The sequence below is a fragment of the Labeo rohita genome, chromosome 21 (assembly GCF_022985175.1).
Source record: "Labeo rohita strain BAU-BD-2019 chromosome 21, IGBB_LRoh.1.0, whole genome shotgun sequence".
Classification (NCBI taxonomy): domain Eukaryota; kingdom Metazoa; phylum Chordata; class Actinopteri; order Cypriniformes; family Cyprinidae; genus Labeo; species Labeo rohita.
The window spans coordinates 7,521,875-7,533,417 of NC_066889.1; the positions used below are offsets into that span (position 1 = coordinate 7,521,875).

Consider the following 11,543-nt stretch of genomic DNA (forward strand, 5'->3'; position numbering starts at 1 on the left):
ATGCATGCTCCTCTCCCAAACAACCAATGCAAATATTGTGTGTATCCCCACCCGAGATGTAATATGGAAAGGGAGGAACACACAATCTAAAATGATGCTTGTCTGATTTAGACTCTTTTCGAGCTCCCTTGAAGGGCAGCAGTACTGTTGAAATATAATATAAGTAAGGACTAATTGACTGAGGTCCGCTGAATTATTAGAAAATAATGCACACCTGAGGTCGCACATTACACCTAAGGTGTGCATTATTTTCAATGGACTTCAGTCAATTATTCCACTTATACTACAGTTACCACACCTCAAGTTTTTGCCTTGGTTGCTAATTCCAAAACATCATTTTAGACTTATGGAGGCTTAAACCGTTGATAGTAAGGCATTTAATAATGCAGTTATATGAGAGAGAGAGATTAAGCGTGTGTAAATTAGCCTACCTGAGTCTATGCGTCTTTCAACAGTGCTCGGCAGCAGCATCTCTACTAATAGCAAAACTGTTAATATGTTAATATGCTTCAAGAACAATGCTGTTATTACCTTGTTAATGAGAAATGTCATGTAGACTTTTAAGTTGCTAAGTTATTTTACTGATAAAATTGTCAGAGCAGCACTGACAGCATGTTTCTTTGTGCGCGTGTGTGTGTGTGTGTGTACCTTTGTAAGGGAGAGAGAGTGGGAGAAACAGAGTATGTGCTTTCCATACATAATAAAATGTTATTTTTGTGGCTAAAACATAATTTGTCATTTTGTTGTTTACTATTTATTTGCTTGGTCAGTGTCTTTGTGGGGTTTGGTTGTAAGCTGTAAGGACTTTAGAAATATCTGAAATCATTTGGGGGAGTAATATAGACAAGTAATGCAGTCTATAGAATGTATATAGATGTAAATAGAACGCAAGGTTTAAGGTTCTGATATACTTTAAATAAAGTTTGTTTTTTCATTCTTTGTTTGGGGGCAAAAAGAAGTTTGAAAAGGCTGAGCGGTGGGATACTGTTTTCGAACATTCACACACCACCCGTGCAGCTTGTGCCAGGGTGTAGATTAATGTAAATATATGTCGCGCCGCTCGCACAACAACACAGCGATGCGATAATGGAGTGTATCTAGGTGTGAGATGGGTACCAATGGTCAGATTATCACAGACAAATGATAATGATTAGCAGCAGTTCAGAGACAATATCATGTTACAATATATGCAATACAAAAGAACCATTCCATTTCCATAATCAGTCCTTCATGGGAAGTGTAAATGGCTCACAGTCTGAAAACTTTAGCATGATGTGGAAAAAAAAAATATATATATATATTGGAGTCAATAGCACAAACCTGTAGGGCTGCACAATTAATCGAATGTCTAATCGTGATTACAATTACAGATGCCACAATTATGTAATCGTTCAAAGGCACAATTACAATAAATAAATAAATAAATCAATAAATCAATCCACTTATTATTCTGCTTGCTTAAGATGTATGTGTGTGTGTGCGTTTCCTACAGGTTATCTTAAGTTTTTTTTTGTTTTGTTTTATTTTTCACATTTTTTATTTTTTTATACTTAAGGAAGAAACTATATATAAAAATGTGGCAAAATAAAAAATAGCTTTGCTTCAATTACAATTTTAAGGTAATAATCGACAATTATAATTTTTGTCATAATTGTGCAGCCCTACAAACCTGTTTGTTACTTGTTATTGTTCATTTAATTTATTAAACTTTGTAAATTATTAAACCGTTTTATATTTTATGTGGTGTCGTGATTTAAATTTGATGACAACAAAAAGTTTTATTATTGTATGTTCTTTTGGCATTTTATTTATTGCATACCTTTTATATTTTCTTATTGAAAAAACAGCAGCAGCGGTATGGTGTAACAACATTTATTTGAAACATTTAGTTGGTATTCGCAGCTTTATCTCTATTTTTTTTCCTTTCATTTTTTTCATCATGGCTTTGGAAAACTTGTCTCTGATGTTTCTCTATTCTGATATTTTTCAAAATTACATCATATCAGTTCGTTCTTCAATTTCGTTTGAAGTATTTTGGGGCCTTTATGCGCATGCTCCAAGTCTTCTTCTCCATTTTTTAACGTGTCTCTGTGGCACTGTGGCAGAATTACAGTGCCGCATACTGGTCTGGCATGTATACTACATCGTTTTGAGTCGAACACAATAAACAAAATGTCTAACTTTTGACACAAACCAATGAACAAAATGAATATCAGGTGCAAACAACCAATTAATGAGCAACTAAGGGAACAAACTAAAAACAAGGTCACAAAGCAAACACATGAGCCAACCACCCAAAACCAAAACTGGTTTACTGTTGTTGTTGCTGTTGTTAATAGTTATTGTCATGAATACATTATTTGTTAAAATGTTTTAAAATGGTATAGAATTCTTAATCAGCCTTCAACAACATTGATCCAGTATTGTAACTGATCATATCTAATATTTATTGTCCAGAAACAAGTGTAGAATTCAATAATTAGGAGTAATAAATATTTTTCTATGTATCTGTCTACTATTTATGTAAACTATAAAGTGAACTGGGTTGCCCAGGGACAATTGTTTTACCCATAGATCTGCATGATACACATAAAGAAAGGTTCTACCACTTTAAGATGTGAGCTAACAGATTTAAAAAGTGACCTGGGTGTCTGGAAATGTATTTGACACTGATCTGCTGAATGCTGCCTCTGCATAAAGTTAAACGTAACCCCAGAAACGCAAAAATGTATGATTTCACCACCACAAAGAAGCCAAGTTTGGAAGAAACATTTACTACCGATGCACTAGAAATGCTATTTCTGTCTCTGTGATGTTCCCATGAGCTCTACAGAGGCTGTGCTCATCTTTGAATGTGTGCCAGGCTTAAAGCACACCTGTCACTCTGTCTCCCTCCTGACTCTGCACTCTTGGGCCTTTCTACTTCATTTAGAGGCTCTACCTCCACTCTGTGATTTGCAGCCACCATGAATGCATAAGTCTTCTTGCTTGTTTATTCTTTGACAGTCAAGCAGAAGCCATTATCTTCACATTCGTACTTTCCATCATTTATAGGTATGCTAAGCTCCTCTCTCAGCCGAATGAAAAGTGGCTATAAAAGCGAACTGAAATGGGTTCCACCATAAAGAATGTCAAATTGGTTTAATAGATCCAGTGGTGGAAGTGTGCTCCTTGCACTAGTTAGAACTCAAATGTCCAAGCTAAATGTTACTCAGTGACAATCCAGCATTATTGAGTTATCAACACAGAACTGAGCCGATGGCAATTTATTTGATTGGAATCAATACACCTTTAGCCACTGCACTTATTTTCTTGTCGTCAATGGAGCTTGCCAAATGGTGGGCTGATAAACAGCTAGCAGCTTTTAAAAACTGCTGCTTCTAAAGTCTATTTAGATGAGCAGTTACCATATGCTGGACTTCATTAGAAGTTGTTTAGATCAGGGATTCTCAACTGGTGGGTTGCAGGTATGGTCGGTATGATTCAGTGTTTTGAATCAGTGCTTTTTGAAACAAGAAAAAAAAAAAAGAAAACTATTTTACAAATTATTAATAAGCAGCAAATTAGGAGTTTTTTGAGGCAAAAATCTGAGTTCATAGTTTTAACATTTGCAAACAGCTTGACTGACAGGCGATCTGACCAATCACAATGTCTGTCCGACAAACAAATTAGACAGGAGAGTAGATTAACTTCGGTGGACTTAAACTTGAAACATTGTGTGTATTGACGTCTTTCTGTGGTTGAAATAAAATACGTTCAGATGTTCATTCATGTTTTTTCTTCGTGCTTTAAAAAAGAAGAAAAGTGAAAAGAAAAATTTGATCGGTGATCTAATAAGGTAATACACTGATTTGTCACAACACACTGAAGAGCCACAAAACAGTATTTATTGTTTGAATTTCTTAAAAAAAATTCTTGTCTGTTGGCATGTTGTCAGTTTCCTCTTTGCACCGCAATGTATTTTTTACCGTGTTAGAACATGTAGTGTGAAAGCAGCATTGTTTGTCAGACATAACAGTAACTAAGGAGGGCCAAAAACCAATGTTACAGTTTTCCACTGCCTGTGTGGCTTTAGCGGCCCTCTTTTATTAGAAAAAGCTGAATTTAGTCAATACCAGCACTGGGGCTTTTCCCAAAGTTAGACAATGCTTCAGAAATCACCCAGAGCAAAGCGAGAAGCTTTTGAAGTGGATGCTATTCTAATTTCATTCCAAAAGTGCTTGGCAACAAAAAAAGAGCAGAAATTGAGTTCCGTAAAGGCACAAAAGGTTTTGAATATGTGTGGAATGGCTGATAAAGTTGTCATAATGAGGCATGGTTACGCTCTCTAACAGGATTAGGTGCCGAAAAGTAAGAACGCAGCATTTTCTAAGGTACAAAGTCAGGGCAGCAACAGAAAGTTCACCCCTTGATTTTGTCTACTGCTCATCCTTTATCTTCAAGCTCCTGGTGTAAAGACCTACTTTTAAATGTAAGCCTAGCATTGCCTGATTGATGTTGAAAGCAGCTAATTAAGTAAAAGAGCAATTATTGATAATGGAAGCCTAATGTTACATTATTTGAACAGACTGGCACCTTTTTCAATACTTCTGATTATGTGATGATTAAGTGAGTGCTGTTATGGTCAGAGGACTTGCTGAATTTAACCAAATCAATCTTCAAATTTTCTGTAACAGGATCATAAGGACATTATATAGGCAGAATCTTAAACTTTAACATCTAAAATGAACTCAGAGAGAGAGCTCAGAGAGCTAGGGACTGGAGAAAACAAGTCAAGGATCACAAATTGTCTTCAAGCTGGTTGGAGGCTGATTAGCTGCAGCAGCAGTAAAGTGTATGCTCTTTGAGAAGGTGCCAAGCTTGTTGATGCACATATGCATTATGCTTGATTAATCTGGGAATTGCTTTTCCCTTGATGGTTTAAAACATTGCTGATAGAGAGACACAAAAAAAAAAAACAGACAGGACATCCCCAGACTCGGTTTATCTAGTGTTATATGCAGGATTTTTCAGTGGCTATTTCAGACTAAAATTAATATTATTTATTTAAAGGTAAAGTATGTAATTTCAGTGACACCTATTTCAGTTTTCAGTTTTCAGTTTGTTTGTTTGTTTTGTGATAAATATAATAATTGTACAGCTATTAAGTTGGCAGGTGAGGGTGTAGGGAGAAAGGCAAAGAATGGACATGCAGAGGACAATGGGCTTTATTTTAAATTCAAAAACAAGAAAAAAGACAAACATAAACTGCCCCATGGGTGAATATGCAGTCCAGGGCTGGTCACCACAGGATTGAGTCATGGAGCGCTGACATGATAGACACTAGTGATGTTCGATTCGAGAACGAAATCATTCTCTTGAGCAGGTTTTCAAGAACCAGTCAAGCCGGTTTACAAGTCAAACTGAATCAAACGTTAGTTTACGGTTGATGACGCAGCCGAAGTAACACGTTCGGAACCGAATGAGCCGGTTCAACTAACTGTTGAGGAGTACAGAGGAATCTGACCAGTGAGTTGCTGACATTATGCACATGCCTGTAATCATGAAGACTTGAACGACCTGATGCACAATGCATGTTTCTTTAATACTAAACAAAACATACTGGAAATATGTTATTGGTAGATTTATTAAATAGTGGAGGACATGACACATAGAAACAAACATAGCACCGTCCATGTGCTTGTGCAAAACAATGTCTCAAAAGTATGTGGCCAATGAAAGTGATCACAGTCAGAGTGCTCAAAAACACAGAAGACAAGAGCACACAGTGAGGGTATGAACACTTAGCCCATGTGCTCACAACAAAAGACAGAACATGGAGCATGAATGTCTGAAGCCTAACACAGAACTGAAACCAAACTAGACAGAAGTGCCAGGATGCGAAAACAACAGACCGCATGCACAACACATCATACGGATGAGAGCGCACAGCCCCGAGAACACTCAAAGCCACATGCTCACAAAAAGACAAGACAAAATACGAGCGTCAGGACTCTGTCACCTACCTAAGAATGAACCCAGCTACAAAAATAAAAAAATAAAATAAAAATAAAAAAACACTGGCTAACACCATATAGACTGCTATTATCTCAATAAATAGCTAAAAAAAACAATGTGTATGTTTCTTTTTCTAACTGACAGACAAACGTGAATAGTGTTTGACAGGGTGTTTGATTTGTTTACTTAAATCGATAAGCCCCTGTGAAGCTGCTTTGAAACGATCTCTGTTGTATAAAGCACTATAAAAATAAGTGACTCTACTCCACCCTCAGTGGCTGATTACTCTCTAACTCTAAAATTAAGTTACAGGCAAATGAACAGATATTTCTAAAATATCCTCAGGTCTAAAGATCCAGTGAAATTGTACATTTAACACCAAGTTTACTGACCCATATAAAATAATGGCATACAGACTGATGATTTTAACAAGAAATTAAGTCCACAATTTGAGTTTACTGCTCACCTAAGTAGTATAGACATTAATAATAATAATAATAATAATAATAATAATAATAATAATAATAATAATAATAATAAATATATTGTAATTAATTCTTTAAATTTTACGATGTAATATTATTATAATATTTAATATTATATTATACTATTTAATTATTATAGTATACTAATGAGAGGACTAAGCATCATTGACCACATAACGAAGGGCAGTCGCTTGAAAATGTTACAGGCTTTAAGTAGATTAATTAATTAATTTATTTATTTTTAAATGCTTTTGGGAGAGAGAGACAAAAAAAAAAAAACAACTTTTTAAATGGAATGCTAGCAAAGATGAAGCTGTAGCATTATTATGTGGATACCTTGCATGAGAAAGTCCCATCCATCAATTTTGGTACATGTCTTAAGCCAAAACTTTTTGTAGCAAAAGTTGGGATTACTGGAGGAAAGAATGCGGTATTAAGTTCGGTATAATTTGTCTTCATCAGATTCACGCAAGACAGCGAGGATTTAGTGGCTGAAGATGGGAAATTCACTCCTGAACTAGCTGATGTTTGAGTCAAAATAATAATGCACTTCAGTTCTCATGTAATGATCCAGAACAGTTTTTTTCCTCGTATCTTTTCTGTGTAGATAGCAGAAGCATCTAAAGAACAGCAGGTGGTTTATATTCCTGACACTTTGAAGCAACTTCTGCTCCACTGTTTGAATTGCCGTGGTGCTTGTCTCATTAATTGTTTATACAGATGCTGTAGCTGTTATGTTCTGTTCTTCTTTACAGTGTGAAGTGCATTAATATTTTGTTAAGCATTGGAGTTTGTGTCAGAGGGATCACATCACATTTTTTTTTCTATCATGAGCAGTGTAGGTTTGACAACGGGAAACTCTAAAAGGGAAACTCTGCAGACTGTACTTGTAGTTCTGTTTCAGTTATAATTAATAGAGAGAGAAGGGTGCAAAAGCACCATACATGTAAAATAAAAATAATACATATGACTTGTGCCCTATAAGTCTGAAGCTGTACGCACATTTGTAAACAAAATCAAGAATGGTTTTGTTAACTGCATCAAACCAATTAATTAAAAAGATCGGACTCAAAAGAATCATTATTCATTTCATGAGCACTTATAAATTCACCTTTTGTGCTCTATAGAACAAAGAAAGTCAAACTTGTTCAGAATGACATAAGGGTGAATAAATAATAACCGATTATTCATTTCTGAGTGAACTGTTCCTTAAATGGTGGTTTTGATGCTCAGGGTGTTGAACAATGAGTCCAAGGTGATTCATTGCAGTTATTTTGAGGCAAATTAGAAAACTAATTTTTTCCAGAAATTTTAAATGATGTGATAAATGGATGGTTGATTGTTACGAAGTGTCTCCTGTAGAGATATTCTTCATACTTACTCTCTGATGAACATTGTGCAATAATGTCTGTATGTCTCTGTCGTATTAGTGCAGTGCTAGTGCTGAAACAAGACATAAAGGTCACTACGCCCTCAAGTTACAACATTAGAATTGGATTTTCCCATGTTAGAGCTTTTGTTAGGACTTCTGTACCATGATAGAGGAAGGTCAAACATGGTTCTTTGCTGATTACACTATGACTGTGCCATTAATCATGATTGTACCCAGTAGTGAAGTCCTATAGTTTGGAGAAGCACTGAGATAGAACCGAGTTCTGGAGAACAGCGATGGAAGGGCAGCTCAGTTTCACTGTGATTGACAGCTGGAACAATGCAGTAGATGTTGGCAGCAGTTTAAAAGAAAAATATCAGATGGGGGAGGAAGTAGTGGTTAGTACGCTAAACTGATGCCCATTCTTTCTACTGCTTACATTTCTCTAAAGTAGTCCAACAAGACATGACTGTAAGATCTACTGAGAGAAACATAGCCACCTTTACAAGAGCAGACAATATAGAGATGCTACGTCCACTCACATTCATTAGGTTGTGACTGTCACTTGACAGGGATGTCACCACTTGGCATCTGTTGTCGTTTGTGTCTTCCATTGTTGGACCACCTGGTGGGAGTAGAGACAGGACCTTGACAGCAGTAAAAGACAGAAAATAAGCACAGTGTTGTTGTTTTTTTGAAGAGAGCAGTGTTGCATTACAAAGATTGTAACCTTTACTTTTGAAACCTAAAGAAAAAATGGCACTTGGAGATCTCAGGCACAAGTTACTTTTTATGTAAAGAAAAAGAGGTTATGTTTCTGTCCCTTCTACAATATCAAAGCTGTAACTGTAGTAAAATGCTAGTAAAAGGACCACTGGGAAGAAAAAAAGCTTTTAACCAACAGGCATGTGGGTATCACATATCCTTTAGAACATGTATAACAGCCAGACTTGAAACAGAGCAAATTATGGGATGTTTTTAAAAAGGCATTCATGCGGATGAACTTGGCCCTTTGGTGACTGGGCCACACTAAAAGATTTTTGAATTTTTATCAGATTTGTTTAAAGTCATCTTTGACCGCAAAAGATTGTGTGAGACATCGGAAACAATCGCACAATCTTTTGCGGTCAAAGATGACTTTAAAGTAAACAAATGGTGGATGACAGGCAAAAAGAAATGTTCGGATTGCTTTCTACAGAATATTTGTGGAAAGAAAATAAAAATGTTTGGATGAAGTGGTGGAGACAGTGTGAACATGGACTTTACGTTACAGTGCGAGCTGGAGAGTAATACTACTGTCTTCTGTCAGCTCACTTTCTGATTAGGAATCATTTCATTCCACGTGACAATCTACAGTGTGTGTGTGTGTGTGTGTGTGTGTGTGTTTGTCCTCAGGGATCCCCCCACACAACAGGATTTCTGATTATAAATATTCATCAGAGCAGATTCAGTCACTCCTAACACACCGCACACCACAGGAAAATCTGATAAGATAATCTGTAGAACCTTCAAGATAATCAGGACTTTACTTCGGATTGTCAGAAGGTAAGAATTTAGCCCAAAATCAGCCAGATTATCTTGTTGTGTGTGCCTCACTTTAGCAGGTAGTTAACCAACTGTTTTTGTCAGTGGGTCCCAAAACTATATTGGACCCACTAACTTGAAAAAATAAATAAATAAAATCCTGCAACACCTCAAACAATTCAAGACTGATTTAAAGGATTAGTTCACTTCTAAAACAAAATTATAGATAATTTACTTACCCCTTTGTCATTCAAGGTGTTCATGTAAAGAAATTATGTTTCTTGAGAAAAACAATTCAGGATTTCTCTCCATATAATGGATATGTATGGTGCCCGTAAGTTTGAACTTCCAAAATGCTGTGTGAATGCAGCTTCAGAGGGCTCTAAATGATCCCAGCCGAGGAAGCAAAACGATCTGTCAACTGACTTTTTCTATACTTTTTAACCTCAATGCTCATCTTGTCTTGTCTCTGAGATGCGCATACGTAGTTCTTCGTATATGCTTTTGTTTCTGCTTACTTGCATGGCTGAGTTTGCATATGTATTAATGAAATGGAGCACAAAGTGTAGCCACAATGTCCTTTTTTGGGACCAAATTATTACTATATTATGTTTATAATTAATAAAATATACTTATTTTTGATTAGTTTGAATGACTTTATGAAATACTACATAGTACTTTAGTATAGTACTTTATAAAGTACCACAAACCCTGCACTGTACAAAGGGAGCACATCTGCTGTTATGTCCCCCCTTGAAGTTTCAGCTGTGCTGTAAAACAGTCTTATAAAAGCTGCATGATAACCCCTCTCCACGCCACCGGTGGGGTTCATTAACGCAGCCTTCAAATGCATTCATTCATTTTCATTTTCCCCTTCACTTTACGCTTGTTTATTTGTTTTCCGATCCATTAGGTCAGCGGCAGTGAAAGCTTCTATTTTTGCCTTTACTTCTCCAGCCTCGCTTCACGGCTGCACCGAATATGCTCCTGAGAGGGTATGTTGCCCCATCCCTTGCGACTCATCACATCAAAGGAAAGCGGTACAAAGGGCCATTGATATTTGATCGTTATGATTCGTAGAGAGTGCCCTCATCTAATGTGGGCGTATTGCCCACTTCACTCACTGTAGGGTCTGATCTCTGCCAAACACAGAGGCACCATTGAGGGTCTGTGTGTTTGTGTGGAAGATGGTCTAGAGCATTAAAATAAAATAAAATAAATCCTCACAAGTACAATCTTTCCTTCAAATCTTTTGTGTCAACAATAAATAATTTACTAGCATGATAAAGACACCTGTAACGTGAAGTTTATGAGCTAAAGAGATTTAATAATATCTATTATATCCTTTTATCAAGATTTTTACATCAAAAACATCATAATTTACAACTTTGAATAGGCATGACGAATTGTAGATTTGGAAGCAAACCAAGATTGGCAAACAGTTGTGTATGTTTGACAGCCTACATCCTTCCTAGAAGCAGATTAGAGTTTCACTTATCCAAAGATGTTCTGAGGGCAGAAAGGAAAATGATTGGTTTATAGATTTAACCAATGAAATTGAAGCAGAGGCGGGGTCAGGAAATTTGGACGTGTGGAGGGAACACTTCAGACAGAAACGTTATTAATGCTTCGTGGGAGGCATTTGCTGCAAGGTAAGTGAATTTACCATGTATTTTATTTTAAAAAAAATAATAAATCAACATAACTCTAACGTTTACTGAGATAATTAGCCGGCAAAGACGCACAGAACAAATAATCATGACTACATATCATATCCTATGCATTTTCATTCAACTGCTTTATCAGTCGATCGCACCAAAGCTGCTTATGGGGTAGATTGAGTAAAACATGCTTTTACAATACTACCGCGCTGTCTGTGATACCGATATGAGCGACAACAGAGCTCGTTCAAATCTCCGTGAGATTTAATTAGTCAGTTAGCGCTAGTATTAACATTAGCGCTGCTCTCAGGGCAGGAGTAAAAATAACAGTACTAAACTGAATTATGCGCTGCTCTCCGGGCAGGAGTATTCAATAGGTTCGTATTACTGTTATTTTTTACTAAACTATGCCTTGCTCTTGGGCCAGGAGTACTCCATAGGTTTGTATTCCTGTTATTTTTACTAAACTATGCGCTGCTCTCAGGGCAGGAGTAAAAAATAACA

The 11,543-nt window shown here is 36.5% G+C and overlaps 1 protein-coding gene across 3 annotated transcripts in view; it reads left to right on the forward strand.

The window, feature by feature from the left end:
- Positions 1 to 11,543, forward strand: part of sgcd (sarcoglycan, delta (dystrophin-associated glycoprotein)) — a 238,869-nt gene that overhangs the window by 60,655 nt on the left and 166,671 nt on the right. The gene's annotated exons all lie outside the window — the stretch shown is intronic.